At 34.5% G+C, this 24,969-nt stretch overlaps 1 protein-coding gene across 8 annotated transcripts in view; it reads right to left on the minus strand.

The window, feature by feature from the left end:
* Positions 1–24,969, minus strand: part of LOC106088247 (protein sickie) — a 348,338-nt gene that overhangs the window by 69,307 nt on the left and 254,062 nt on the right. Inside the window, exon 1 of one of the 8 annotated variants that reach the window (XM_059365007.1) lies at positions 13,390–13,526. The exons of 6 other annotated variants lie outside the window; for them this stretch is intronic. The gene's annotated coding sequence lies outside the window, so the exon portion shown is untranslated. Of the gene's footprint in view, positions 1–13,198; positions 13,527–24,969 lie in introns of those variants that run through there. One more of the 8 variants, XM_059365008.1, reaches the window with a different exon arrangement.

Genomic DNA, 24,969 nt, shown 5'->3' on the forward strand with positions numbered 1-24,969 from the left:
TTAAAATAATGGTGATGCAACCAGAAAATTACAAATTTCTTTCTAATGATCCAAAATTCACTTACATGAGTTTGGGTTCGAGAATTTCAATGTGGTTGCAAAAACACTGAGAACGTAGTTCGACTTCAAATAATATCGATACAAGTTAGGCGTTAAGGTAAGAGACTTCAAATGTGGTTGCAGAGACACTGATATTGCAAAACCAAGTTAAACTTCAAATAATATCGAATTATCAATAATAGCAATGTGTGGCTTTGGAGTTCGAAATGTACTTTATGAAACTTAAACAAATAAAACCCAACTGTCTCAAATTTCGGTGACATCGACAAATAAATGCGCCTTTTATGGGCCCAATACCTTAAATCGAGTCATCGGTCTATATGGTATCTATATTCAAATCTAAACCGATTTGGGCCAAATTGAAGAAGGAAGTCGAAGGGCCTAACACAACTCACTGTCCCAAATTTCGGCGACATTCGATTAATAAATGTAGCTTCTATGAGCCTAAATCGGCGGTTCGGTATATATGGGGGCTATATCAAGATATAGTCCGATATAGCCCATCTTCGAACTTAACCTGCTTATGGACAAAAAAAAGTATTGTTGCAAAATTTCCGCTCAATACCACTATTTTTAAAGACTGTAGCGTGATTTCAACAGACAGAAGGGCGGAAATGGCTAGATCGTCTAAGAATAAATATACTTTATATGGTCGGAAATTGATATTTCGATGTATTGCAAACGGAATGACAAAACGAATATACCCCCATCCTTCGGTGGTGGGTATAAAAATGGTAACCTATAAGAAACTGCTCTCGGAAAAATTCTTACGGACGTATTTGATTTAAGGCCAAATTTTGATCAAAAATACATTTAAATAGAAAAACATTTGCCTTTAGGAATTTCATAGACGTGACATATGACTTGGAATTAAAATTTTCCCAATTATGAAATGGTGACTTCATATGTGTTTGCAGAGAAACTGATGTTGCACAATGAAGTAAACATTTAAATAAACTGATAACCAGTGTTGCCATTCAAGAAATTATTTCCTACCAAAATTTAAGAAAAGTCCTACCAAACGCGAACAAAACCTACCAGATGTTCTACAAGTCAAAAGTGCAACCTATACCAGATTGTCTTAATACCTCCATCTGTCTGTTGAAATCACTCTACAGCCTATAAAAAAATATCGGAGATGGAAAGACGGAGGCCACTGTAGCGCAGAGGTTAGCATGTCCGCCTATGACGATGAACGCCCGGGTTCGAATCCTCACTAGAACATTGGAAAAATTTTCAGCAGAGGTTATGTCCCCTAATGCTGGCGACATATGAAAGGTATGGTAGCCACGTAAAAACTTCTCCGCAATAGAGGTTTTGCATTGCGGCACGCCGTTCAGACTCGGCTGTAAAAGGAGGCCCTTATCATAGAGCTTATACTTGATTATGAGACGATTGCCCCAGTGCATTAATGGAATGTTCATGGGCAAATTTGCATAGTTAAAGATGACCTATATCTGGATGTAGCACCCCTTATACCGATTTCCCGATAAAAATTCTTGAATTCATAAAATTTGTTATTTGTCCCGATTTAAATGAACAACAATTTTAGATCAAGCTGTCTCAAGATTTACTACCCGTTTTCGCAGTTACAGTCAGTTGCATTGTACCCCTCAGCATCCGTGTATGGGCCAGATCTGTTCATAACTGTATGTAGCTGCCATATAGCCTGATCTTCCGATTAAAGGCAATCGAACGAAAGCCGACTTTTTACCATGCATTTACGAAATTTGGTGCATATCCCTTGTACCAGTTGTTCTCAACATCAGAACTCATTAAATTTTTTCTCCGAAATTTGAAATAGTGAGACCCCTTTAACAGTATTAGACCTCCGACGTCCAAGCCGAGTGCGTGAGAAATATAGTCTAGATAGTGGGAAAAACCTATGAAAATTTTAGGTCAGCCAATCTACCAAGAGAAAAAAATACCTACCTATTTTGGTTGGAACCTACCAAAATCGACAACACTGCTGGTAACCCCAGAAAACTTTAAAACGTCTAAAAATCTATTTCGACTTGTCAAAATATGAAAAGTAATATAAAATTCCACTAACTTTATTCTTCTTTTAAGACATGTTTTGGGATTTTTGTCAACATTTTGGGGATGTGATTTTCTTAGTTTTTTTTGCAGTTTTTTCAATGCCGACAGAAAAAAGGATACTAACATTATCTTTATTCCTTAAATATTTATAGTTAACAAGAGCTTTTCTCTTAAGATTATTATTGGTTCTTTACCGTCTCCTTATTTTTTCTCCTTAATATTCACAAGATAATTGATCCAAAAATCTTTCTCAAAACCTCAACAATCAAGACTTGATGTCTTCAACTAATACATCAATTTTTTTCAATACAACACAAGCTATTAGAAGTTTCATTAATGTTTACTATTCTTCTGCTATTAACCAATTATTGCCAAATACAATTTGGGGATAATGGATCTTAAGCACCATTCTCCCCCCTTTAAAGAATATCGAAATTTTGTAATGCTCCAAATTACCTAATGTTTCACCCAAAATTGAAAATCACAAATTGACTTCTATTTAAAGACAATGCTTGAACCAAGCAGACACTGCCTGCAGCAGCATCAAGTGGCTTAAGAACCCAACCGCATATGGCTCACAAAATTTAGGTAGTTCCCATAACATACCATCATAATGAAGATGAAGACGGCGCAGTTGTAGTTAATGGCTCCTCCACTTCACTAATAACTAACAAACCATGCCATATGATATGGGACTTAGAACAGCAAGTCCAAATAATCCGCATGAATTCCTACCACTGGCAGAACAGAAGCAGATGTTGGAAGACTTGCAAGTGAAAGCCACAAAATTTGGACGATGAGATACGAAAAAAAAAAACAAACAACAAAAACCATCTATAGGGAGGACTATATGCGTTCGCTTAACGGATATCAATACACGAATTGTTTGTGTGTTGTTTTGCCTTAGGCCACATTACTGTGCTGTCTCCATTACTTAATGTGTCCTAAAGGCAAAGGCAACAATGCCGATATGCGTATCCATCAATTACAGTCCTAAGTTTGTTTTTGTGTGTGCGAGAGGAGATTTGATATTCTAAACCTACAGCATCCCAACAAAGACAGGAGACGCCGTTGGACCCGAGGCTCCCTAAACACCAAAGGGGCTTCTGCTGGTAGATCAGAAGAAACCTTCAGCGAATACTTTTAGGGAGTGTTTGTGTCGCTAAATGTGGAATGGCTGTCAATGACAACACAGCCTCCACATAGGGCTTCAAAGCAACAGCGCAGCAGCGGCATTGATGCGGAAGCACACCCCGAATAACATCAAATCATACTTAATTTCATGAGATGAGTGTGGATTACAGTTTGCATATTATCCCTCCCTTCCCCCGCTAATTCAAAAGGGACGAGTGATGAGAAGTATGCGCGTTTGTTGTTTGCACAAGAATTTCTTAGCTGGCATTTAATTGATGGGAAATATTTGTAATAAATTTTATTTAGATTGCCAAAGGGATGGCTATGGAGAGGGAAGAATAGCAAAGGCATCTCCTGGCGTTGACACAAAAGGGTGGCCAGTCCCTACCTCCCGCGAATCAAGATTTATGAGTCCATCGAAGAGAGCGCTCTCATGCAAAAACATTGTCGTAGCTTCCTACTATGCTGATGATCTTAGCAAGTTTATGTCGAATGTTATGTTCGAGGTGTTGCTGAGTTAGCCTGAAGTAGACTTCTTAGAGTGTCAATTAGTGCCTTCAAGTGGGTATGGAGTGTTTGTTAATAACATCAGAAACAGACGACGAGCTAAAGCTATGTAGGTATGTACTCATTCAATTTCCCCGAATAAGGGCAATAAAGTATCTACATTTGTTAGCTTGGCGTTGGTGAATATTGATTTCAAGTAGACATGCCCAAGTATTTTCAAACAAATGGAGAACAATTAGAAAATTGTTTGCATTTAATGAATTTTTAGTTTGAATTTTGAAGAGATGTAATGGATATGTTTTTAAAATTAAAAACAATTAAGATGTATTTGAATATGAAAATCGATTGCAATAGTCTTCAATCAATGAATCAAGTGTTATTGTTACTATGTATGATTGAGAAGCAATAACAAGAAGAAGAGGTATAATAATTGGTAATCTAGCATTAGGAAGTGGTTTTGTAAAATTAGGTTTCAATAAAAAATTATCTATTGAAAAGCAATTAATATTGACTTCGTTCATACTATAAAGATAGGCGTAGTTTGGATTTGATAAAATTTTATCGAATTAGTGAATGACTTTTGTATAATGAGTCCGAAATGCAACTCTTTCAAAACTGTTATCGGAATAAATGAGGGTCCGATTCCATAGTTATTTGTAATCGAAAAGCCCTTGATTGGTTTTGTCAATACATTTCTATAGATATTAACAACAATCAATGTCATCAAACAATGTCATCGAAATCATCTTGAGGTATTGTCAAAAAGTAACTATCAACATTAAAAAAATTTTTAAAACACATTCAAAAATGCTAAGGTAAATTTCGATAAATTGTTGTCGGAATAAAATTTATAACATGCCATAAATCATTGTAATCCAAACGACCTTGTTTTCTATCGGAATTTAGTAAATAATTGTTAACAGAATAAATTTGAAAAGTTACTATAATTAACTGTCATCGAAACAATCTTAAGGTATTGTTAAAAAATAACTATCGACATTAAGAAAATTAAAAAAAGAAAATGCCATGGTCAATTTCTATAAATTGTTATCGGGATAAAATGTATAAGATTCCATAATTAATTGTAATCGAAACGATTATATAATCGAATCTAATTTGATAATGTTTGTTAAAAAATCCTACTGTTATACACAATCGATAACAATTATACATCATTTCGATGGCTACTTGTCCATTGTAACAATTTCCTATCGATTTTATCAACAATGGATAATACTAAGGTATAGCAAATAGCAATTTATTATCGAAATAAAGTTGTTTAGATTCAATAATTTTTTTAATCAAAACGATCATGGTTTAAGATAAAAAATTCTTATCGATATTAATTAAAATCGATATCATATTATCATCGAAATGTCACCAAAACAATTTGGTAATGAATTTATATTATAATGATATTAAATATAATAGAACCTAATTTGATCAGTTCTGTTAAAAAATCTTAATGATATTAACAATCAATAACAGTTTTACATTATTTCGATGGCTACTTGTCTTTTGTAACATTTGATCACAAATTTGCCATCGGAATAAAGTTGGTCAATGTCCATCATTATCTGTAATCGAATCTAAACGATATATAGCCAAAATTATTTGATCAATTTTGATAGTAAAATATTGTCGAAATAATGATGTCAAATTACATACTTAATTGTCATCGAATGAGTCTTGATTGGTCTTGTCGACAATTTCCTATCGATTTTAACAACAATCGATAATACTAAGCTATAGAAATAACTATGGCAAGAAGGTTGGGTTGTTTTGGAAAAGAGGGTGCAGATATTAATCCGCCCCATGCCATTATGAACATACACCTAAGCCAGTAATAGGCTTGTTGTGTGTTCATAAAACTATAAAGTAACCTCTAAAAAGAAAATTTTATGTTAGAATTCCGTGCTACTTACAAAATCCTTAATTGTTTTCACTACCAATGGCAAGAAACGGTAAAAATTTTTAGCGAAATAAAATTGTTAAGATTCAATAAGTTTTTACAATCAAATTGATCAATATTAACAAAAAACGATATCAAACTGTCATCGAAATGTCCCAAAAAAGATTCGGTAATTAATTTTTGTCCGGTTGAAATTGATAATATTTCATAATTAACAAATTCTAAGCGATATTTCCAGGCTCATAGTCGATTACAAATTTTTTTATCGATAAAATTTAAAGACTGTGGTTACTAAGGAAATTTTTATCGATAGAATTTAAAGCCATTGGTTAACTAAGGACATTATTTACATATATTACTGAATGAGGTCCTTCTACTTGAGAGATGTCTTCCAAAAGCTTTGGAATCTACATTGCCATTGAATTTCCTTTCCGTGTGAAAGTTTTGGTTTTTTAAATCAATTTTAAATATCTATTACATTGCTGGTGCGTGTCTTAGAACCATTTATTTAGTAAAATAAATTCCATAAAAAATTTATATCATTTCTTTGCAGCTGCATGTCAATACCCGCATTATTATGATAAAATCTCTTGTAACTATCGCCACGTACACGTTGAATATTTACGAGACAGATAGCAAGCAAATTAGTTTTTTTTAATCAAAAAATACAACAAAGCAAGGCCAACAAAAGCTAAATCGAAAAAAACTACACTACTTCACTTCACTTCACCCACCAGCAACTTATATCGTGGCACATTGTCTGCAGCTATTGAACCAATAAATTACACCCGGGAAATAACAAGGGTGGAGGCAAAACAAAAAGGGAGAGACTGATAAAAAATCAATGCATTTTTTATTTATTTGTTAAATTTGTTGACACAAAACATCCTAAAAAGCCAAAATAAAACACTACTTTAGCTTGGCGAGTCTCTCCGTCCGGCCAGCAGATTTTCTGCCACTGCCGCGCAACCAAGCTACCAACCACCTATTTATTCATTCAATCAAGCTAAACTTTTCTTGTCTGTCCAGTTCGTTTTCAGTAATGTTTACACCCTCATGCTGCCACAAAACTAAAGAAATTTGTTATAAATTAGTGCAACTACCAAAAACACCGAAAACCAGACACAGACATCAGTACCGGTACTGGTACTGGTGCTGATATCCATATGCCCACACCAACCCTGATCTGACATCTGTGTGATGCTGCTGCAGGCCACTCAGTATCGACATTGTCTTAGACTCAAGTGTTTTTTATTTTTTCTTGTTTTTTATGTTTCTGCAACATTTTGATGCACTTATGTGCTTAGCTCAATAAATCTATTTTGTACGTCTAACTGCGGCACAGTGGGCGTAAATTAGGATTTGACAAAAAACCCCCAAAAAAATTTTTAACGCTTTTATATATCAAATTTGTAGATTTCTTTTATAACATTTGTATTTAAAGACAAAATTACTATTTGTTACCTTTTTTTAATTTTTCAAATTTCTTCTTTAAAAATCTATTTTTGATATTTCCCCCACTGTGTCTTGGTCCATTTATATCGCGTTATTAGTTTCGTAGTTGTTAAATTATACTCTCACTTTGGCGTTTTTTTACGCTTTTGTTTTACTTTTTTGTTATACTGATTTTCGGTGTGGTGTGCATTTTTATTTTCCAATGGCCGGAATATGTGTCAAATGCATTATGTTCGCCTATTCGCCCATTGGAAGCGTTTTCAAACGCTTTTCTGCTTATTTTAAGGCTGCCGCAGCGACATGTGTGTTGTTGAAAATTTCGACAACAGTTTGTTCAAGAGAAAATCAATTGATTTATATTGATGCTTTTAATGGTGATTTGTTGTTGTTAGTGTTGCTGTTTTGGGGGTATTGTTGTTTCCCTTGTAATTTTCATCAATTGAGAAAATGGAAAATTATATGAATGCGCATAATTTGTTTTGAATGGTTTTCATTTAAAGCTTTGTAATTTTGAGAAATAATTTTTTATTGGTTGGAAGGGAGAAAGTGATATATGATGGGTGGCGGCATAAATTATTTTGATAAAATCTGGCAAGGTGTCGATGATAGAGCATTTTATTGATGTCCTTGGGCGGAGTGATATTTTTCTCACATTTGATGCAAAAGTGCAATAAAAGTGATCTTTTCCTTGAAAACCAATATCTCTAAGTTCGTGTTCGTTCGTTTGGGCATGCATACAAGTTTCCAATTAAATTTCTTATTAATCTGCACGTACAGTTATCACTTCAATACATGAAGTATTGAAATTATTTCAGAAGAATTTGTAAAAGTAAAAGGGATTTGGTGTTTAAATGTAATACGAAACTATTATAGTATCGTTGATAGGTATGTGTCATTTGATGAGTTTTTGGTGTCGATTCTAGTTTTTTCTTTATTTTTTGTTGAGTTGTGACTCTGACAGAGAAGTTATTTGTGTTGTTTTTCTAAAGGTTGATTAGAGGTCTTGTTTTTATAGTATTATTTGAATTATGTGCTGCATGGTAATAGGACAACAAACAAGAAGTTAAACTCAGGACAGAATGTTTTCGGATTTTTCCGACTATTTCAGCCAGGTAAAACTTTTCCCCCAGAAGTATAAGATGTCATTCCCTTATATAAAGGTCTATATAAACCGATCGGCGGAGGCGGAGGCCACCGTAGCGCAGAGGTTAGCATGTCCGCCTATGACGCTGAACGTCTGGGTTCGAATCCTGGCGAGTCCATTAGAAAAAATGTTCAGCGGTGGTTTGCCCCTCCTAATGCAACTTTTGTGAAGTACTATGCCACGTAAAACTTCTCTTCAAAGAGGTGTCGCACTGCGATACGCCGTTCGGTCTTTAAACAGATATAGCCCCCATATAAACCGATCCCCAAATTTGACTCTTGAGCTCTTAGAAGCCTAAATTTTCATCCGATTGGGCTGAAGTTTGGAACAACGGCTATAGTAATGACTTCCGACATCCATGCCAAGTATGATCCGAATCGGTCTACAAATAGATATAGCTTCACATAAACCGACGCCCGGATTTGACTTCTTGAGCGGAGGTACTTCTCTCTATCAATGAGTGCTATCCAATACAGGTTTAAACTCAATGGTTAGCCACCGATTCAAAAATGTGATGAAAATTTGAGTCGACAAGGCAAGGTAAGCCACCGCAGCCCTATACATTAAGCTAAGATCTATTAACAAGCTACGTATACCATATTTGGAGTTGGTATTACATGGGAAGCTCCAATACCAAATGCCAGTCGAATCGGTTTATGTGGGGTCTATATTTATTAATGACCCTATCGAAGTTGGTGTTGGTTTTGTAGAGCATAAGTAAAATTTCCAAACCCAATTTCGGTGCCAAATGGGGAAATTGGTTTAATTGGGCGCTTTATCTACCCAAGGACCTATTTGACTGTATTTGGTATTGGTACAAGGTGGTATAAGTGTACTTCCCATAACATATATCAATCAAATAGAATAAAAATTAAGTCTTTCAGTATGTCAAGAATTCAAATTACAATAGTTTATATGTTAGCTATACCAAATATGATCCGATATAGCTCATTTGCAATACACACCGACTTACAAAAATTGAGGAACGCTCTATTAGGTGAGTAGGCTAGCGAAATCCGACTACCAGTGTGCGTATGGTGGGTTTGATTCCCATCAGATCCATAGATCTGCTGCTACTGTGGAAGGTTTCTTACGGGACCAAAATTGCTTGACTGAGTCTTGTTTAAAATTTTAAGCGTATACATTTATTCTTCCACACGCAATCGTTATTTCAATTGACATACGAACTAGTGTTGAATATTTCCGGATGGAACTAGTTCCATCTCTTTCTTTCTTACAGTTCCATAGTTCATTTTTCTTTTATTAGCAACTTTTTTTAACATGTCCATTTTTTCTCCCTTTGTAAATTCGTAGACATGCCATATTTGTATGCCCTCCACATTCCTTTTGTAACACATCGAAATATTCATCTGAGACCCAACAAAGTACATATCGTCTTGATCGCATTGTAATTCCAAGTTGATTTAGCCACGTCCGTCTGTCTGTCGGAAGCAGGCTAACTTTCAAAGGAATAAAACTAGACGCTTGAAATTTTTCACAAATACTTCCTTTTAGTTTAGATCGGTTGGGATTGTAAATGGGCTGCCATGTTTTGTTATAGCTGCCATATAACCCAATCTTGAATCTTGACTTCTGAGCCCCTAGAGTACGGAATTTTTATCCGATTTGGCTGAAATTTTGTATAAAGTATTTGTTATGACTTCCAACAACTGTGGGGAATGTTAAAAAATCTGTTCATAACTTGATATAGCAGACATTTTTGTTTTGGCTTCTAACTATCATGCCAAGTATTGTTCAAATCGGTTCGTAACCTAATATAACTCCCATATAAACCGATCTCCCGTATATAGTTTTTGAGCCTATAAAGGGAGCAATTCGTACCCGATTTGGCTGAATTTTGCACAACAACTTCTACTACTTCATAACCTGACATGGCTGCAATAGCATGGAATTTTTAATTCTACGCCACTACTCTGGTACAGGGTATTATAACTTAATGCATTTGTTTGTAATACCCTAAAGGAAGAGAGATAGACCCATTGATATGTATATCGATCGACTCAGAACCACTTTCTGATTTTATTAAGCTATGTCCGTCTTTCCATGTTAATTTGAGTACAAAGTACAGGTCGCAATTTTCATCCGATCGCTTTAAAATTTGGTACAGGCATGTTTTTCGGCCTAGAGGCGAAGCCTATTGAAATTGGAAAAACTCGGTTCGGATTTGAATATATGTTCGTCCGAGTTGCACTAATAATGCAATAAAAGGATCATTTGTAAACCGATTCTCTCGAAGTTAGGTAGGAAGACTTTTCTCTTAGCTCATAGCTCCATGCATATGTTCGTCCGACTTTGAGAAATATTGCAATAAAGTGCTCATTTGTTAAGGAATTTCGAATTAAGGAAATATGGCAGGAGGGATTTTCTTATGACTCCTAATATTATCCATTATTCTTTATTTGCCTATAAAGAGATATCGACAAAGAACTTGAAAAATGCGATCCATGGTGGAGGGTATATAAGATTCAGTTCAGATCAGTTTCATACAACAGCTAAATTAAAACATATACTATTTCAATAGCCAACAGCTGTATATTTTATGATTTAGATGAACGGCAAAAAGTTAATGTGGTGGCAATCACATGTTTCATTTTTTATAGTTAACAATTCTATTTTTTTTATTATACGCTTACATTAGTTTTCGCAAAAACATGCTTTATATACAATTAAGTAACAAAATGACGAAAATTTTCAAACATCGGCCTCAAAAAATAACTTAAAACTCATTAAATTCTTATCCGAAGTTTTAGAACTTTATTTACGAATATATAATTAAAACAATTCACATTTGAAAGTTCAAAATAGAATTTTACGTTTTTTATTCCGTAATATCTGTTTTGTATGAGGGAAACAAAAGAGGAGGTCAAAAATTAAAAAAGGAACTAAGAAAAGGATTTAGTTTTTAAATTGGAACGGAACTGAAAGGATCCATCCCCAAAATTAACTAAAATTCCCACCACTAACACGAACAGACTAGATCGGCTAAGCACGTCAAATCGATCAGGAATATATATATTTCTTGCCAACGAAAAGCTAGAGCAAGGAGTTATAAGCATTTTAAGTTACATTGAAGTTAAATTTTTGGCTGGCAAAATTATTAATTTGTCCACGAACATATGGTAATGGAAAAGTGAAGACTTCTTTTATATTATTTGCTGTCGGATTCAAGTTTTAGCGCAAGATAATGAACCTGATTCTCATTGCCGATTGCGAACAATGTGTCTACGGGTTCACATAGGCTTAGGGCCTCACAAATGTCGCCATCATTAATGAGGGAAAATCATCACTAAAAAGTTTTCTAATACATAATTTCAAAGAACTTTTTTAATTCACCCTAAAACTTTTTGGTACATTATTATTTTTAAGATTTTTCATAATTTATTCTTTGGATATAAACGATACCAAAAACGAGATACCACATTCTATAATAGAGCGTATAAGTAAATATGACTCTACCTTGAATTAAGTGAGAAATATGTTTTTTCTACAATTGCAAATTTTGCCCATGAACATTCCACTAAGGAACAGGAGCAAACTTCTCACTTATCTATGAGTGCAGTCCGATTCTAGTTTAAGCCCAATGATAAGAGACCTCCTTTTTTTAGCCGCAGTGTGACTCCTCTTTAGAGAGAAAGTGTTACATGGCATGGTACCTCATAAATGTTGCCAGCATTAGGAGAAGAAACCACTGCTGAAATTTTTTTCTAATGGTCTCGCCAGGATACGAACCCAGGCGTTCAGCGTCTTAGGCGGACATGCTAACCTCTGCGCTACGGTGGCCTCCATTTTTTTTTTAAATACGGTAGCCTCCATATTTTTACAATTTATAGATATATTCATATCTTCTGATTTGTACTTTTCATTTTCGTTTGACATATAGGCGATGGAAAATTGACGATACAATCGATATTTCTTATTAGAAATATTGAATGTCGCGATTATCGATAGTTTGCCAGCTCTCTAATTCTGGGTGGTGACTACTACCCGAATTATATTTAAAGTTAAAATTTTGCTGTTTTCAAAACAAGTAGACCTATTGTCGTAAATATTTCTTTAATTTGGTCTGGTTTTCTCAAATGACCTTAAGGTTATACTTATAAATTAAAATGTTATAAATTAATTTAAGGTTATTCTGTTGACTTAAAGCGCATAAATTCTCTTCAACATATTTATAACAATTTAAGATATTTTTTTTGACCAAGTACTTAGTAATGATTCCTTTGTTTTTATAAAAGTTGCTAAAGATTTTTTTTTAATTGAACAGGAGTATCCATTGGTTTGGGGCGGAACGTGATCACTTGCCCTGCATTATCATTGCGGTAGATGATAACGGCATTTGCCTTATCTTTCCGTGTCATTTAATATCTCTTTACTCAACACTCACTCACACCAACGTACATACGTTTAGAGTAGTTAGATAGGCCATAGTATGACAATTTATATAATAAATATTTACACAAAAAATTTTAATGCTTTTATTGCACAATTTTTTTTGGTTTTGTTTTGTTTGAGGAAGCACTTGTTATTTGCTTATTTATTTTTTTTTTTCTCTTTATTATGATATCCATTTTGCTATCAAAATAATTCAAGAGATATCTTTGTTTTGCTTGATTTTTCTTTTCTTTATTTTTGAGAATTTTTTATGATCACTTGGCATGGCAATTACGTCTTCGCTAAGCTTTGGAGTGAAAACCGGTTTCATGGTTGCTTTTATTTTATTTATTTATTTTTTTTGTTTTTGCTGCTCTTCACACTCTTTGCACATTTGAAAACAAAAAACAAACATTTTATTTTGATGTTTGGCTGTTGGCTATTCTTTGTTTATTACGGATCACACTTGGCCCATGTTTTTACAAATAATTATTAACAAAAACCGTATGTCCACAATTCATTCGCATCAATGATGTTGAGCATACTCTATTTACTTTGGACAGACGTAGTGCACAATTATTCGTTAAATTTCACGAGTTGCCGACACGACGACTCCACTGCTGTAGTTTGATTCATAAACAACGACAACAACTAAACATCAGCATTTAAAATATTGAACTGACAATCAGTTAAATAAACACTCGTTGTTGTTAATTAAATGCGATCATTCGTATCGCCAACTTACAATAAATTATACAAGTTGTTTTATTTTATTTAGATTTTGTTTGCTATTTTCAAAATGAAACGATTTTTAAGATACGAAAAAAACTACAAAATTACTTAGCGCTTTAATGTTTCGGAAGGCACGACATGCAGTAAAGAACTAAACTGTTAACCATGAAATGATGATCGCGTATCTATGAAATACCATAGCCTACGATCTTGGAGAGAGTGAGAGATAGGGTGAGTGAGTTAGGGAGAGCGATGTAAACAGAGAATAAAAATATGTTTATTTTTTAAAGGGGAGAGTGAATGATTCAAGTCTTAGCAACATGTTGCTAAGCCAAGCTGAAGACACACTGGAAGAATATTTTTAGTATAATGTTTCTTCCGTTACATTACATGGCAAAATAATTTTAGTAACATGGATTTTCTATTTGTTTATGTTTTGTTATTTATTTTATTTTTTCTATTGGCCGCCTTTTTGTTTCATTTTTACTTTGATTGCCTTCGCCATATTTTTAATCTTAACACGTCCAAAGCAAACACGGAACTGATTGTTAAGCCAACATGCTGGAGAAATCCTTGTTGTCCTCTTCTCAATAACGTTAGTCTCGCCGCCATTCGTATTGGCGGCGGCGGCGCATCCCCTCCAAGCAGCAGCCGCATAAAAAGTCAATAACACTTCCAGTATTTGCCAAAACTATTGGCGCCTCGGAGGCGCCATTAAGTATTACAGAAAAGCTAAAAACAAATCAGTCTGTCATGGTACTTTTTTGCGCACATACGGCTGGCTGGTTGGCTAGCCTCTCCTCCTTCCTGTCTTTCCCAAGTGTAGGGCAAAAAAGCCAACTTTTTTTCTGTCATGCAGGGTTAGCAGCACAAAGTGATGTGAATGTGGCTGAGATAACTACCACTCATAACGGCAATGCCGCACTTTGTTGGGGTTATCTTCTTGGGAAGTTGTATGTGTGTGAGATACGAACAGAGAGCGAAATTAATTAAGAGGGCGGTAACATTAAAATTTACCAAAAATTAAGTAATAAATCGAAATTGTGCAAAGAAAAGTAGAGTTAGAATATTTACTATAATATGGATTAAATTAAGCTAGTAACTGACAGCCATAAAATCAGGAGGATATTTAAACAAAATATGCACATTTTTTAAAGGAAATCCTTTTAAGGAACAGAGAAAAAACTTCTTTCATATCAATGAGTGCCGCACAGTGGGAGAATCGAAAAAGGCTAGTATAAAATATGCCATTTGAGAACCGATAGAGATAACTCTTTGAAATTTGAAATGGTTAAAACTGAGGTGTTATCGAGAGGTGGTACCGTGCGATTTAGGTTTAAGTTCAATAGTAAGGAAACATCTCGGAACCACACCATTGTAGAGAAGTTTTACTAGACAGAAGAGAAGATTAGTTAGCTAAGGTTCCATTAACAGTCTGATAAAAATACTCACTCGCAAAATATTGGTCCATTAAGATATTTGTGAGGAAATAGCTTCCACGGTTGCTATGTTTCAAAAATATATTGTTCAACGTTAGACCACATAGAAGCAAGACTAGTAACAAGGAAAAAGTCGTTAAATTCAGCCGGGCCGAACTTTGGATACCCACCATCTCGGTTGGCAGCTTTATCCAACTATATACCGATATGAACCATATAGGAGGCAGATGTCGAAAAGCCTAACATAAGTCACTGTGTTAATTTTCAGCAAATCAGATAATAAAATTGTCTTTTATTAGAGAGATCGGTCTATATGGCAGCTATATCCATAAATTGGATGATATAATAATCATCCAATTTTATTATAACTCCACTACTATATCTATAGTTATATCTTAATAAATATCTCGATCATATTTTTATGGTATTAAGACCCAAGATGATAGGATTGGTCTATATGACAGCTATATTTGTATAGTCTGATCTGATTCATATTTGGGACGGATGTCGGGAGGCTTATCTATATCAAAATGAAGTCCGATCTGAACCATATTTGGGTGGAATGATGGGAGACCAAAACAACTCACTGTTTCAAATTTTAGCACAATCGGGTAATAAATAAAGATTTTATGGGCTTCAGACACTTTATCCACAGATCGGTCTATATAGTAGCTATATAGTCCGATCTGAACCATATAGCTATATAGTCCGATCTGAACCATATTTGGGTCGAATGTTGGGAGCCCTTAAACTACTCACTGTTTTAAATTTCAGCAAAATCGTGTAATAAATAAAGCTTTTTCAGGCTTCAGACCCTTTTTCCGCAGATCAGTCTATATGGCAGCTATATCTGAATATAGTCCGATCGGAACTATATTTAGATCGGATGTCGCGAGGCATAAAACAACTCACTGTTTTAAATTTCGTGAAATTGGACAATAAATAAAGCTTTTATGGGCTTCAGACCCTTTATCCGCAGATCGGTCTATATGGCAGCTATATCTGAATGTAGTCCGGTCTGAACAATATTTGGGTCAGATGTCGGGAGGCTTAAACTCAGATGTCGGGAGGCTTAAACTCACAGTTTCAAATTTCAGCGAAATTGGATAAAAAATAAAGCTTTTATGGGCTTCAGACCCTTTATCGGCAGATAGGTCTATATAGCACCTATATCCAAATGTGGTTCGATTTGGCCCGTTCAAGAACTAAGCCTGCGTGCATCAAAAAGACGTATCTGTGCAAATTTTCTGCTCAATATATAAAAATGGTCCAATTTCCCGGACCACAAATATTTTGTTGCTCGATTCGCTTTCCAATTCGTTGAAATCAGCTATTTTCTGTTTGTCAAAAATCAATCAGCTGATTTGTTGAGTTGGCGTACGAATCGAGTGACAAAATGATCTTAGTCCTGTCCGTAATAGTTGGTGGTTGCGTGTACTTCCGGAATCGATTCAGAATAATTCCTGACCCAGTACTTGTGTCTCACAGCAAATCGTCTGCTACGACAATAAACCCGAATTTATGACTATTACTTTATTTGTTCCTCCCTCGTTTCTACAAAATGTTCTCTCTTAATTTTATCATAGTTGTTATAAAAAAACATACATAATGTTGTAATTTTTCCTTGTCGGACGGAGGGTGGCGGCTGTTTTATTTGGGGTCTGCAAAAGCATCAGCACTTTTATTTCACTCACAGACTCTTTTATCATTTGGCAAATGTGTCTTTTAAGTCAATTTATTTCTTTTTCTACTCTCTCGTCTAGAAGACTAAGAGGCGCCATGTCGCGCCTCCATCATCTTTTCATGCTAGTAAAAATACACATATAATTTGTTTGGCAAACTATTTTACAGATATATCCCCATGGTTTAAGTTGTACTTTTTGCTACTCAACATCTTTTTCAGAAGCCAAAAGTCAATGGAGCATTTATTTCTTTTGTCGGCGGTTCTTTTATTTATCATTTTGTTTGTTATTGGGGAAAGGGGAATACACAAACCTTGACAATAACTTCATAAAAGGTTTGTCTGTAAGTCAGTCAATGTTGTATAGCCGATTGTATGCCAAAAATCACAAGGCTTTGGTAATCCTTGATAATCACAAAGAAGTTGAGTGTGTACAAAGACAGTTTGTCTTGTTTTTTTCTTTTTTTTTTGTTATGGGGTTGGCTTTTAAGGTTACAAGGATTTTTGGCGCCACCACTTCATGTGGAGTTAATGTCCTTTCTTGTTCTATGTGTTATGATTTATGTGCATAATTTCCACTTGAAAGGGGGAAGGAGGAGAATTACAGGGATTATGGAAGCTTTTATTTTTATGTCTTTTTCTAGAAGGAATAATTGCTCAATTATATGATTACATACCAAGTTCTTTTGCTCAGAGTTTCTTGCAAATTAAAAAGGTTGTTATGACACTTACCTGTAAATAGAAGAAATGAATTAAGAATAAATATTTAAATTTTATAGGCTTTTTAATTTAAGATGCTTTAGTAAAATCAAAATGTGTTTTAAACCTAACAGAATAAAGTCACTAATATTCATCAAACAACATGTAGATGGATTTTTTTCATTGTGTAATGAAACTCTTTCAATAGACGATAGGCCCGAGGATCCACCATCGATGAGTTTCCCTATTTTGATCAAAGTTCTTTCCCATGTAAAATCAAAAATCATAAGATTGGACACTGCAGCCACGTTGGACAAAGTTTATTCTTATTATTCTAATGACCCCATTGAAACACAGGAATGGATAGTCAAGACAATTTTCCAGATGAACAGAAGTCGGAATGAAGCTCATAACACATTAGACTGATGGCTTCGTTGTAGACCAATAAGAGAAGAATAAAATGACTTGTTGAGAGAGGTTTGGTAATGTCGTTCGTTAAATTACCAGCTCATGGAACTAGTTCATTCAGGGAGTTTAGTTTCACAGTCAGTTCTATAATGTTTCGGAATGCACGACTTGCAGTAAAAAACTGAACTGTTAGACATGAAATACCTATAAGAAATAATCTTGCAGAGAGAGAAAGAGAAAGCGAGCTAGGGAGAAGGAATTCGAAAATAGAAGTAGAAAATAAAATTTTGTTTTCTTTATATAACCTTTGAAAATTTTAAATGGTTAAAGGTGAGGTACATCATTAGAGATCGTGTGCAAAATTTCAAGGCCTCTAAAGGATTCGAAAACCAGACGCCTCTGGGTAGGCCCATAAAGTTGGTCACCTCGACATTTAGAAAATTGTTCGGGCTACCAAATCTTTATTTGTGGTCCAATTTTCAATTTTGTCTGAGTTCTATAATACATTGTCTTATTTCTGGGATATTCGACTTCTAATTCTTTTTTGCAATTTTGACCGCCTCAGTGTACAACATACTGCTACAACAACAAGAACCATGTCCAAAATGTCCATTTGGAGTATACTCCTTGAAACAAAATTGAAGCTGGAGTACAGATTTCATAGCTTTCATTCATACACTTTATTTTTTCTTAGACTTGCCGCCTTAACATCTCATTGTATAAACGTTGACTGAATCTATTTACTTTAGATTATAACTTAAGATAGATAACTTTAATGATCCCCTATAAAACTTGAAATCAAATCAAAAGACAAAGATTTTCTTTAAGTTTATTTAAACAGAATTAGTAAATTCTCTGCACTTAAATTTAAATAGTTACAAATGTTCCAACAAATCCTGACATTACATTGTACTCAGTTTGCAACAATGCCGAAGCATCTGTCTTTTTCATCTTGGAAAACTACAATATGCTCTGAACTAAACTTTGTTGTTTCAATTGTCTGCCCAAGTCATAGTCAATCATTCATGTAGGAATTTCTCAGACATTTGTTTGCTTTTTAGCTTAGTTTTCATCTTTCCTCCCCGCCTCCACCACTCATAGTTGTAAAAAGGTAAAATGTTTCTCTACAAATTTATGGTTAATTAAATCCCAACTAAACTTTTACCATTCCGAGTTTAGTTTTCTCTTCTGCTTTTGTTATCTCAGCTATAAAAATGAAACAAATTATTTATTTCTTGAAAAACTTTATCATACCGTTCCTACATAGTCGTCTCAATGGAAACAGCAGAAGAATAACTAAACTGTGGTCTGTCCAACACTCTTCTAAATGTAAAGGCATTATAAAACTTTGCACATTCCACTAACGACTGAATGCTACTTGCTACAAAATTAAATGCCTTTTTTTCTCTATTCAAGAAACTCAAGTTAAACGTGTTGAGAAGGAAGATACTAAAACCTTTCGTCTTTCCAATATCACAAATCATAACATGTCCCCATTGCTTTTTTTTGTCTACTGTCTCGAGATCTACTCACTTGAACAAATTAAAAACTAACAAAGTTTTATGTTACTGATGGTTGCCCTTATGAACTAAAAATAAGCGTTACTATTGAAATGTTTGAATTAAAAGTTATTTCAAAGTGGAAAAAGTGTCAATGAAATAATAGAGCATTACAACTATAAGAGCTTTGATGTGAACTTAATTAGAAGTCGTTCTCATACGCTAACAGTTTTGGATTGACATGTATTTGAGGCAAGGACATTAAATAACTAAGAATTTGTAGGATTGTAATTTTACTTCAAATAAGTTCTTGATAAACTAGAAATTAAAAGAAAATAATAATATTTAAATTTCAGTAAAAACTTACAAACATTTATCATGATCATTAATAAATAAAAATCCAATTTGGCGAGATTAAAAAAAGAAATAAAAATCAAATATCGATGAAATTTGACAATCATAATTTTTATGGAAATATAAACATCAACAATAAAAATAATCAGTCTGTCATTGACAGCCAAGTCAAACGGTTGTGCGTAAATAAACATCAGCTGATATTTTAAAAACTAACCAGAATTGTTGGCTAATTTTTTAATGGCTTCGAAACGTAAGCAATTTTCGGGTAATAGCCCAAAATACAAACATCGAAGGATTATTGAGACTCGACGTGAAAACAGGTTCCAGGAACTTTCTGACCTGGACGACGATGATGATCAAGCGGGAACCGAAATTTTCCCAACCAAAGTTCCGCCTATTGTTATTGACACATCCCATTCATTTACGGATGTAATTAAGCTTCTTGGTCAAAATGCCAAATATAAGAGGATGTCTGTTGGTACGAAGGTAATGGCCAACTCGTTGAATGATTATAGTGAGATGATAAGCAAACTAAAAAGCAATAATATTGTGTTCTACACTCACCCAGTCAGGGATCAAAAGAAGTTTAAGTTGATTTTATTTGGTTTACCTCAGATAACCATAAATACCATCACGGATGAACTTAAAACTTGCTTCAACATAACTCCAGTTAGTGTTACGGAGATAGTTACTCAAAAGTCTAACAAGAACGACGCTATATACTCGGTGGAATTTGATCGCGGGCAAATTTCTAAAAGGGAAGTAAGAACTAAGGTGAAATATTTGTTTAACGTTGTTATCCAATGGAGGAATCCATTAAGACGGACAAAAGGTCCAACTCAGTGCACAAAATGTGCCATGTATGGTCATGGTGCTTCCAATTGCTTTAGGAAGAGCACCTGCCTAATCTGTGGAGGTTTGCATGATTCATCAACATGCCAATTGAATAAGACGTCATCAGAAGGACCCGTAGTTTATAAATGCTTTAATTGTATAAAAAGCAACAGGAGAAACGTGAATCATAGGGCAGATAACCCTAAATGCCCTTCTCGTCAAGAATACCTAGACATACGCCAAAGAATAACCGAAAGAAACGGTCCCACGATCTCGAGAAACCGAAATGTAGAGTATTCTTACTCTGTAGAAGACTTTCCTCAAGAGGTTGGCAATCATACGCAACCTCCAAACCGTATTTGGCCAAACCAGCAGCCTGGAAATCAACAAAGATTTAACCAAAATCAAGGTCAGTACCATGATAATGATGATCTACCGAATGATAAGATTTTGGAAATTTATTTTGAAGCTATCGATGCCTTGCAAAAATGCAAGAACAAATTCGATAAAATGCGAGTTTTAGGAAATATGCTCAAATATGTCATATAATTCCTCTACAATTAGAACGCTTCGTGTTATGCACTGGAATGCACAAGGCATAACAAATCGATCGAATATTGCACAGCTACAACACTTTTTAAATGAAAAACAAATAGACTTGCTCTTTATTAACGAAACATTTCTTAAATCACACCACAAATTTAAATTAACAAACTACAAAGTATACAGAAAAGACAGGCGATCTCATGGAGGTGGCGTACTTATAGCAATCAAATACTCAATCCCGCATCAGCTTATATCTTCATACTCAACTACAGTATTGGAAAATGTGTCCTTAAAACTTCAAATTAACAATCGTCCAGTCCGCTTCACAGCAGCTTACAACCCAAGATTTTCCTCCAGCTTTCTAAACGATATTAAAAAGATTACCACTGATGATGGTGATTTCTTCATATTTGGTGATTTGAATGCTCTGCATACCAGCTGGCATTGTATTCGTAACAATTCTGCTGGTAACTGTCTTTACAATCATCAATTACAAAGTAATTTTTATATCCACGCCCCAAACTCTTTTACCCGCTTTGGCCAAAGAACCTCCTTTGTACAACCTTCTGTTGTTGACATTCTTTTGACGAATTCATCTTTACAAATTTCTAATATACGTTCTCATCCCGGAATATTACCGTCTGATCACGTTCCTATCTCATGTGATATTTTTGGTTCAGTTGAAGAAAATATTATTAAAATTCCTCAATATAATAGAGCAAATTGGGATGAGATACGCAACTGGGTTGATTGCAAACTTGAGTGTTTACACTCAGTAGAAATAACCACAAACAACATCGAACAACGATTGTCTCTAATAACTAAAACGCTACAAGAAGTAAATAATAAAATACCAACTGTCAGAAAACTCAACAATAAAAACAATCTCTCCAAATTAAGTGTCTACTTAATTGGTCAGCGAAAAAGATTCACAAGAAAACTGCAAAGAGCACATGATCCAGATCAGATGATTTTATTGAAATCACTCATCAAACGAATTTCACAGCTGATTGACGAAAACGTGTCTAATGATGTCAACAACAACTGGAATACATTTCTATCTAAACTCCCAGCTGGTAGTAAAAACTTTTGGAGAGTTTCAAGGGCCATGAGGTGTAAGATAACAGCCGTTGAAACACTAACCGTAGATGGTGTAGACATGGAGAGAGCTGACATAAAAGCAAACGTCATTGCTGACACTTTTGAGAGAGCACATAAAATTACGCACAGCGATCATTCGGCAGCTGATCGTAAAGTGGTGCAACATGTTCAGTGGTTAAACTCACAGAGCATTACAATTGAACCATATGATCTTACCACAGCGGAAGAGGTAAAATTTCACACAATATCACTGAAAAATAAAAAATCACCTGGATTAGATGGTATAAAACCATTGATAATTAAAAGAATGAGTGACAATTTTTTTGTACTTTTAACACAAATCTTTAATTGGTGTCTGTGTAACGGCTACTTTCCTCAGACTTTTAAAGCAGCGAAGGTAATTCCCATTCTTAAAAAAGGTAAAGCAGCAAACTTGGCTTCAAGTTATAGACCAATCAGCATGCTGACTGTTATAGATAAAGTTTTTGAAAAAATCATCCTGTCGAGAGTAAAAAGATTTACAGAACAAAACAACATTATCCATAAATATCAGTTTGGTTTTCGTGAAGGGCTTTCAACAATTCATCAACTGAAACGAGTTTTGAAATTAATTACCGACAACAAAGTTGAGAGAAAAAGTACAGGAGTGGTATTGCTCGATATCGAAAAAGCTTTCGATACCGTATGGCATAATGGGCTCGTATATAAATTAAATGAATTCAATTTTCCAATATTCATACAGAAAATGATAAAAAGCTTTTTAGAGAAGAGATCATTTTTCGTTTACGTGGATGGCCAGAAATCTTCTATGAGAACTATAAACGCGGGAGTCCCTCAAGGTGCTATTTTATCTCCAATACTTTACTCTATATTTACATCTGATTTTAAAATTGGAAAGGAACAGTCTGTCGCCTTTTACGCCGATGATTCGGCATTAATTTCAAGCGGAAAGGTGTCAAATGCTATCGTTAAAAACATGAAAAAAGGTTTGATGGCATGTCAACGCTATTTCAAGAAATGGAAAATCAAAATTAACCACAATAAGACACAGGCAATTATATTTCCATATAATAAATCACCCAGAAGGATACCATCTCTAGCGCTATCAGTCAATGGTTCTGATATCCCGCTGCTTGATTCAGTTAAATATTTGGGGATAACTTTTGACAAGAAACTAAATTTTAAGCATCATATTATAGATATAGCTGACAAAGCAATTAAATGCGGCAGAGCTCTCTACCCTCTCATAAATAAAAGGTCATTGCTAACACCGAAAAATAAAATCTTACTGTACAAAATGTGTATTCGCCCAATAATGGCATATGGATGCCAAATATGGTTCAAACGGAGTGCAGCATCGAATCTAAAAAAATTGCAGATAATACAAAATAAAAACTTGAAAACTATTCTAAAACTACACAGAAGATTCTCAACTCGTACTTTGCACGAGACCTCTAAGCAACCTACAGTAAGCTCTTACTTGGCAGAACTTACTCAAAGGTTTGAAATGTCTTGTAGATTTTCTCCCTATGAAGAAATTAGAAATTTAATCAGATAACCAGAATTTCGCAACTTCTGTTTTGAAGTTGTTGTAATTGGGGTTTCTATTAAATTTCGGTATATAAAATAAGGTCTTTTTCTATCTTTTTGCCTTAACCTTGCATCTCATTTATAAATCCATAAAAATTTGATGATAAATCACTATAAAATGCTTAAGTTTGCTGTAATACTTGTAAGTAAAATCTCAAAATAAGTTTACAATAATTACAAATGTACCTGTGATAATGATAGTTAAAATAAAAAAAAAAAAAAAAAAAAATAAAAATAAATATGACAAGTAAAAAGGCGTAAAGTTCGGCCGGGGCGAACTTTTGATCCCCACCACCTCGGGTATATATTTAAACCACCTTTCATCACAATACGGTGAAAATGCATTATTTATGCCCCCATATTGGTCTTCTAGGTAGCTATAACCAAATATAGAGTGATCTGAACTATATACGGCACGGATATCGAAAAGCCTAACACAACTTACTGTCCCAAATTTCGACAAAATTGTACACTAAATGCGCCTTTTGTGGGCCTAAATTTTCGAATAAAATTTGGAAAAAGTAAAACAAGTAAAAGGGTGCTAAGTTCGGCCGGGCCGAATCTTTTTTATTTCCAATATGGATCGCATTTGTCAAGTTCCTTGCCCGATATCTCTTTATAAGCAAACAAAATATAATGGATAAGACTTGGGGTGCTATTGGATTTAGTACGTATGTTGGAAGACATAGGAGATTGTGCAATTCAGCCAAATCAGATAAGAAATGCGCCCTATAGTAGCTCAAGTAGTAAAATCGGAAAATCAGTCTATATGGGATCTACATCAGGTTATAGAGCAAATATAATGAAGGTTGTTGGAGAAATCGTTGTGCAAAATTTCAGCCAAATCAGACAAGAACTGCGACCTCTAAGGGCTTAAGAAATATAATCGGGAGATCGGTTTATATAGGAGCTCTATCAGGTTTTGGACCGATTCCGGCCGTAATTGGCACAGTTTATGGAAATGAAAACAACCCACTTCGTGCTAAATCGTTCAGCTAAATCGGGTAAAAATTGCTCCCTCTAGCTATATCGAAATATGGACCGATGTAGCACATTAACAATCCCAACCGATCTACACTAATAGGAAGTATTCAAGCAAAATTTAAAGCGGTTAGCTTTATTTCTTCGAAAGTTAGCGTGCTTTCAACAGACGGAGGACGGACAGACCTAAATCGCCTTAGAATGTGAATACGAGCAAGAATATACATACAAGTATATACTTTGCTGGGTCTCTGATCAATATTTCGTTGTGTTACAACCGAATGACAAAATAGGTATAAAAGTAAGGGTTTGACGAAATTTTTGAAAAAACCGAATTTTAACAAAATGTTCTGGGAAAATAAAATTTTGACAAAGGGTTCTATAAAAATCAAATTTCGACAAAATTTTCTATGGAAACCAAATTCTGAAAATTTTCTTTGGCAACGTTAAATTTTATT

This window comes from Stomoxys calcitrans, chromosome 3 (genome assembly GCF_963082655.1).
Source record: "Stomoxys calcitrans chromosome 3, idStoCalc2.1, whole genome shotgun sequence".
In the NCBI taxonomy this organism is placed as follows: domain Eukaryota; kingdom Metazoa; phylum Arthropoda; class Insecta; order Diptera; family Muscidae; genus Stomoxys; species Stomoxys calcitrans.